This window comes from Panthera uncia (assembly GCF_023721935.1).
Source record: "Panthera uncia isolate 11264 chromosome D3 unlocalized genomic scaffold, Puncia_PCG_1.0 HiC_scaffold_8, whole genome shotgun sequence".
Classification (NCBI taxonomy): Eukaryota; Metazoa; Chordata; class Mammalia; order Carnivora; family Felidae; genus Panthera; species Panthera uncia.
The window spans coordinates 80593360-80601241 of NW_026057586.1; the positions used below are offsets into that span (position 1 = coordinate 80593360).

Here is a 7882-nt window from a genome sequence, read left to right on the forward strand (position 1 = left end):
ACAGGCGATTTCATACCACAACAGTAAATGCCCTGAGACTTCTCACTCAGCCTTTCGAGAAACAAGATGTAGATTCGTATTTTTGCAAAGGCCGCCTCAGCCAATTATCGGATGAGGGGGGAGGGGGAGAAGGACTCCCCACCCACGATACGATTTGCAGACCACATAACCCCAAGCCCCCCACCCCCACCCCGACGCCCACGTCCTCGAAGACAGAGGCTGGCTGTTCAGCCATTTTTGAAGGAGAAAAAACATATTCTTCTCACACTTGGCAACAAATTGGCTTAAATAATCTGCGTCACCGTCCCTTGTCTCCTCTGCTAATCATGTTGGTAAATGGTTGGGGGTTTTTTTCTCCCCTGTGGCCGCTGCTGCTTGGGAGGAGGGGGATGATGGGAGCAGGGTGGGGGACGGGAGGAGGAGAATGTTTCGTGATAGATGACCGATTCAAGAATGCCTTTGATATTCTTGGTTAACTCCCTCGCAGACACGGAGAATTGGATTGGTCAGACAGCTCCCCCTGTGTGGCACAAACAAGAAACATTAATTAAAAATAATTGCTACCCCCTCCCCAGAATTAAGAGTGTGATGTTCAGATTCGTTTTAAGAAAGGTAATTTGATGCCAATAAATGACAATTATAAAAACTTCATTACAGTCAAGAGCAATCTATCTACCATTGTCCTAATTACACATTGTAGGAATAATGAATGCTAATGATTTAATGTACCATAATTACCACGATTGAAAAATAAAATATAATAATCGCCATCGTTATTGTTATCGATAATACAGATATTTTGGCACGGCCGATCTCCACTTGAGGCTGAGATAAAATTTTGGGGTTTTTTTTTGCCCCCCAACTAGAAACACTCCCTTCTCCCCGCCCCGCCCCCCGACATACCCCCATCCCCATACCCCCCATCATTATGAAGACAAGAAATCTACAGCTCACAATGGAAATGCTTTGCTTCTCCCGGAGGGTCAGAGTTGATGGGTTAAATCCAATCTCCTGTCCCGTGGCCAATAGATCACCTTTGGTTTCTTCCTGAATATCTTTTGAGGTAGGAGGGAAGGAAAACGCAATTATTCTCACGTGGAGCCAGGATTGCGTTTTGGCTGGTCACTCTCCATTTCTTTTATGAAAGCAGCCGTGGCTTCTGATTGCAAAGAGAAAATAACCAAATTTTCCAGCCAGATACTCACAGTGTCGTGTTGTGGCCGGGATTATGGGCTCTGCAGCCAGGCTGCCCAGGGTTCGAGTCCTGGCCCCACCACCCACCAGCTGTGGGGACTTTAATTAAGCCTTTCAACATGTCTGCGCCTGGGTTTTCTCCTTAGAAAATGACACTTAAAATAGTTCCTACCTGAGGCTTTCATGGCTCTACGTTTGTTAAGACATTTAAGACATTTCCCGTCTTTCTTTCCCGCCACTCTCCATCATGCACATCCCCACTAGTCAATTCATCATTCTCTAAAGATGGTCCCCACACCCCTTTCTCCCCATCTTTGCTCCCCCAGGAGTTGCCTTCCCCCGGCTCAGCCTGGGGAGGGTCCGCTGCCCTTGGACCCCCCTGACTTTTGCCACACCTCTCGCGTGCCTGTCAATCTAATCTCTTGTCCTTTCCGCTCCATGTCAAAACTCTCCATTTCTAATCTCGGCATTGCCTTCCCATCACCCCGAGATAACCAAGTACGTTCCCGTACTTCTGTTTTGTCTCTCACATAGAATTTTAAACCTAACTCTCCCACTGTATATAGACTTGGGGAACAGCAAATGACCTCAGCGAGTAATTATCATCTGCTTGTGACATGCCAGAGGTTAAGCATTTTACTAGTGTTATTTTATCTAATCCTGGCAACATCCTCCACAGTACGTGTTATTGGCAGCTGTGTTGTGTAGATGAGAAAATTGAGGCTCACGGAGTCTAAGACTTTCCAAACACCACACAGCCCGTGTGTGGGCAAAGCCAGGGTTCAAGCGAGGCATCTGGGCTCTGGAGCCCACATCCCACTCCTTGCCTTTCAGTGGGTATTTTATCAAGGGGCGGGGGGGTTTCGACGTTGTTAAATTATTTTAATAATGGACACAGCAATCCATCCTATGCATATACCACCGTTTATTTTTATCCTGCGATTGGACATTTTGTTTGCATCTGATTTTTCACCCCAATAAACAATTTTTTGGGGCCCATCCTTGTCCATAAAGCCTTGCCCACATTCTGAATTTTTCCTTACGCGACCTTCGTGACCGGGTGCTGTGTGTCGTGACTTTTCCTTGTCGGCGGCTCAGTTTTGCTAAATTCCTGTAAATAGTGCCGAGTTGGGTTCCCGGCACAGAGCTAAGTCACTGGGAGTCAGAGGTGTCTTTTTGAATCTTACCTTTGAGCTGCATTAGGGCAATTCTGGAGCAGTCTTTAATCTGGGGATAATTTATCACCACTTTTAAGGCAATACTCTTTCTGAGGCTCGTACCTCATGCCCTGTCTATTGTGGGGTCTTTTCACTCTGGCCAAAGGGAAGAGAACTATTCTCCTGCTACCTAAGACCCAGACCTTGTTCTCTGCTCCATTTAAGGGTTCTTCCTTCCCTTGGCCTCCAAAAGTTTCCTCTCTCACGTGCACAGACCTAAAGACCTGAGGGCAGGCCTCTGCAGGTTTCTGGAAGTTTCTCCCCATGAAGATCTCTCTTCTCAAGCACTCTGTCCCACAGATGCCAGCCATCTTGGAATCCCCGAACTCTGGTCTTTGCCTTGAGTTGGGCTGAAGAAACCACCCAATTCTTTGGCTTTGCCTTCCCCTGCGGCCCAGCAACTCTCATCAGGCTTATCTCGGTTGCTTTTTTCTCTTGGGGAGCAGAGACCGGGGCTGCCTAGTGCCCAACATCTGAAACTGTTGTTATATGTTATCTGGTTTGCCATTTGCTTAAGGCAGGACAGTCATTCTTGTCTCTAATGAGTCTCCCTTTCTTTTTTTTTTTTTTTCTTTTTTTTAGTGTTTATTTTTGAGACACAGAGAGCGAGTGGGGGAGGGGAAGAGAGAGGGAGACACAGAATCCGAAGCAGGCTCCAGGCTCTGAGCTGTCAGCACAGAGCCCGACGCGGGGCTCGAACCCACAAGCCGCGAGATCATGACCTGAGCCGAAGTCAGACATTTAATTAACTGAGCCACCCAGGTGCCCCTCTAACATGTCTCCCTTCCTTGAAACAGAAGCTTAGTTCCAGCATTTCTGAGAGTTTGGGTAAGAGTAATTATATATAGTGGGTGCCTTCTCCCTCAAACCACCCCTCCAAAACTTATCTTCCTCAACTAATATTTAAAAATTATTTATCACGGAGGGACTCTTGCACTCTCCCTCTCTCTCTGCCCCTCCCCCACTCACACTTTTTCTCTCTCTCGAAGTACATAAACTTTAAAACAATACAAATAAAAATTATTTATCATGGAACATAAACATAGAGGAATTTAAAAAAAAAAAACACTCAAAAGAGGGGGCCAGGGCTAAGTTAGGTGAGGGGATATGACACAAAGGAGACAACCACGGTTGGGATGTAGGATTCAAGCAGGTCAACTTGTCTGCTCTGACGGGTCTTAAGATTGCTCAAAGCTTGAGGCTTTATGGTAAAGTTCATGTGCTGGCTTTTTTTTTTTAATGCATATTCTCAGGTCCTGCCTCAACCCTACGTAGGGATCAAATGCCAGGACTCAGGTCCCACGTAGAATCTGCCTTTTCTTCATGTTCTCCCCCAATGCCTCAGACGTACGATAAACCGAAAGAATATGGCCACCGGGAGGGGTCACACGTTTGGCCCCAACTGGTGAGTTAGTGGCAGGACTGACCTTGGAAACAAGACCACTGACTTCCCATTCTGGTCTCCTTCCCACTGGTGGTTGCTGTCAGCCCTCCCTCCCTGAACATCGGAATCGCCTGGCAGCCTTGAAAAGGTTGATGCTCAGGACCCTCTCCTAGAAACTCGGATTGGATCTGTCCGCGATGGGACCTGGGCACCTGGACCTTCTCAACGTCATCCAGGCGATTCCAGGGTGAGCCTGGACTAAGGCACGGGCTCTAACCCAGGCAGTGGCCAAGGCCTGAGACCCCAAAATGCTGAGGTCTCAGCCCAAGTGCAATCTCAACCCCTCTCATCCGGATCGTCTTTAAATTTTTTTTTTAACGTTTTATTTATTATTGAGAGACAGAGAGAGACAGAGCATGAACAGGGGAGGGGCAGAGAGAGGAGACACAGAATCCAAAGCAGGCTCCAGGCTCCGAGCTGTCAGCACAGAGCCCGACGTGGGGCTTGAACCCACAAACCGCGAGATCATGACCCGAGCCAAGTCAGATGCTTAACCGACTGAGCCACCCAGGCGCCCCACATCAGGATGGTCTTTAAAAGGCAATGAACAAAGAAACTCTGCTTCGGTGATGACAGTCCTTTTCCAACTTTAGTGAGCATAGAGATCTCCTGGGGAGCTTGTGAAGATACAGATTCCTTGGCCTTGACCCCAGAGATTCTGATTTGGTAAGTCTCAGGGTAGGCCCCGAAAATTCGCATTTCTTTTTTTTTTTTTTTTTAAGTTTATTTATTTATTTTGGGGGGGGGAGGGGCAGAGAGAGAGAGAGAGAGAGAGAAAGAGAGGGAGAGAGGAGAACCCCAAGCAGGCTCCACACTGTCAGCGCAGAGCCTGATGGGGGGCTTGAACTCACGAGCCGTGAGACGGTCACCCAAGCCGAAATCAAGAGTCGCAAGGACTGAGCCACCGAACCCTGTGCGTCCGGGAGGATCACCCACCACCATCACACTACCACCCTCGTCATCATCATCACCATCGTCGTCATCCTCATCAATAGGCACACACTGTTTTGTTCACCTCTGTGTCTGCAGAGACTTCTGGAACGCTTCATCCATAGTAGGTACTCAAAACCCACTCGTTAAGCACATCAATGCACAATAGCTAACAGTCTGAGAGCACTCTGGGACTAAGCGCTTCCGCTTTCCTCCGTTAAGCCTCCCGGTCCAGACAAAGGGGCGCTACTTTCCTTTCCATGTGACCGACGACGGGGAAACCGAGGGTCTGAGAGGTGGAGGCGCTCCATCCAGCAAAGGCCTGGTTTGGAGATTTCAGGTCTGGCTGCCCAGCGCCCCCACCCTGCGCCTGGGACGGGTCTCGGGTCTCCCCCGGTTGGGGAGATGAGGCGGGGTGGGGGAGGGGAGGCCACTGGCGACGCTCCTCGAAGGTGCCCCGCGAGGTTAAAACAGCCGGTGGGCGGGGCGCGGGGGCGCGGGGGGCGCGGGGGGCGCGGGGACCACCAGGGCGCGCGGGCGGGCGGAGTCCTAATTTATGGCACCGGGGGAGGGGATCCGGGAAGCGGCTTTGCGCGCGCCTCTCGGAGGCGGGTTGAGCTGCAGGTGAGGACAATGTAATTAAGAAATTAAAAGGTAATTTCCACAGCCGCTGCCGCTCGCCAGGCCCGGCGACCGCCTAATTGATGGCGCGGCCGGCCGAGCCCACGCGACCGCGGTTCCCGAGCGCCCCGCGCCGCGTCCTCCCCGCGTGGGGGTGGCTTCCCGGGGCCGCGGGGACTTCCGGGGAGCCCGGTGCCCAGCGAGGGGCCCGGGGCCGTGACACTGGGACCCTCTCGCCTCCGCTTTCCCCTGCCCTCCGACCTCTCTCCCTCCCCCTCCTTCCCCCACCAAAGGTAAGATAGGCTATTCCAAGCTGTCTCTTCATTCTTCTCCCCTCCCTCCCCCCCCCCCCCCCCGCCTTAGGTCTCTCCGTGTCATCTCTATCCCACTTCCAATTTCTCTATAAATTTCCCTCTTTCTCTCCCCCTCTCTAGTTTGCTCACCAAGTTTCTTTTCCTCTCTCTTCTCTCCCCCCCCCCCCCAGGTTTCTGTCTCTCCGTCTCTCCCACTTTCTTCAGTCCCAAAATTCTTACCGCTGGGCCCAGAAGAAAGAGTGCGTGGGTGACCTTTACACCCCAGAAGAGATTGCATTTAAGTTACTGCCACCCCCACCGTCTCCACCTCGCATCCCCCCGGGGCCTCGGCATGTGGGTTGGTCTTTAGAATATCCCAGCCTGAGTCCCGGAAGCCCACAGCGATGGCTGGGTTAGACCCACTTGGATCATCTTGCCGAGTCTGAACCCAGGAATATTGAGTGGGTGGGTGGGTAGGTGGGTGGATGAGTGACTTAGTGCCAAGGTTGTCAGTTGAATGTTTGGATGGATGGGTGATTGGTTGGACAAACAGATGGGTGGATAGTACAGGGGTGATTGGTAATTGGACGGATGTGTAGACGAATGGATAAACGGGTAGGTGAATGGATAGGAACGCATTGACAGAGAAGCGTATGGATGGACGGGCAGACAGAAGATGAATAGGCAGATTATGAATGGGTGGATAGTAGGTAGGGAGACGAATGGGTGACGGTATGTGTGGGTGGGCGGTTGGGTGGGTAGATGGATGGGTGGGCAGGTGGGTGAAAAGGTGAGTGGATAGATGAGTGGATGTATAGTAATGGTGGATAGGAAGATGGATAGTGGGGTGGATGGATGGGTGACCAGATAAATGGGGGAGCCAGGAACATAAGTGTGTCCCTAGTGGTAGCATTTATTTGATGATAAAGTCAAAACATAAGCATTTATAGACAAAGCAGGAACGTGCCATCCCCAGAGATACCTTCCAGCCTTGGGGTCTCGAGGTATACCAAGTGTTTCCCCACACAGGGGCGCCAAGGCTGGGCTCCTCCCAGTTGCGTTACCACTTTTTCCCGTTTCTTCCTTCTCTTCGTTCGCCAGATGGGCACACGCCTCACTGGGTCAAGGAAAAGGTGAAGTAACAGGGGTGAAGTCACGTTGTCAACTGGAACATCCCCCACCCGGGCACGGATATCAATACATGGGATCTGTCACCAGGCCAACCCCATCTCTTGTGGACCAGCCAGACTGCAAGGTCCGGCAGCCACACTCTTTTCTTAAGCCGCGATCTGTCTTCCAGAAGGCCCCTCCTTCCCTCTCCACTTACCCAAATACCTGTTCGTCACGGTCCGATTCTCTCTCACACACCTGCGCCTCCAGAAAGCCTCCCCAGTTGTGCCTCCCTCCATCATAAGGGGCCTCGAATGACATGCTAAGAAACGTTGACTTTAATCAGGCAGGTAAGCTGGAGCTGTGGCAAGGTGTTTAATCCTCCACCTGCCTCCTGGTAACATGTCCAATCTAGGATTCTAGTGACCTGTTTCTCGGTGGTTCCCTCTCTCTTCCAACGCCATCATGGACTCCCCGAGATGGAGAAATGCCTTTCGTTCATCTCAGGTTTTCAGTCCCTAGTAGAGAAGCTGGCACAGAGTAGGTTCTCGGTAAACATATCCTGAGTTGGCCAAAGGAGGAGGTTGATAAAACGTAACCACAATGGCAATATAGGTTTGCCTGCTGATTTTTCTGCAGTGTCTTCCCCCATTTCTCAGGGGAGGAAACCAAGACTAATAGAGATTGCCCAACTGTCCCCCCCCCCAGAAACGTCGCTGCCTCCCCCCACCCCATTCTGAGTCAAGCTGTGAGGAATGTGACCACCCGTGAATACAGAACCAAAAGGGTCCTTTGTCCTGGGAGATGTGGAGAGGTGAGTGGGGGAGGGACCCAGTGGGGGATTAAGGAAGAGCCTGCAGGGAATTCCTTTCTGGCCGGGGCTCAGTAGGGGCTGGAGAGGGATATTTCACCTGCTAGGAGTCTGTCCAGAGCTGCCTCCCACCTGCTGGGAGTACCCAAAGCCGGAGAAGCAGGGAGGCCCCGCCATTCCTAGGCCTGGACACCTGAGCAAAAGGGAGATGGAGAGAGGTGGAAGAAAGGGAGAGAGGGAGGAAGACTGAGACACCTATCTG

The 7882-nt window shown here is 51.3% G+C and overlaps 1 long non-coding RNA gene across 1 annotated transcript; it reads right to left on the bottom strand.

Annotated features, from left to right (window-relative positions):
* Positions 1-201: 201 nt before the first annotated feature.
* On the bottom strand, positions 202-5235 carry LOC125914655 (uncharacterized). Its single transcript, XR_007455379.1, has 3 exons — positions 4871-5235; positions 955-1055; positions 202-520 (listed from the first exon to the last, which is right to left on the bottom strand). It is a non-coding gene; the product is annotated as an uncharacterized LOC125914655 (long non-coding RNA).
* Positions 5236-7882: the final 2647 nt, after the last annotated feature.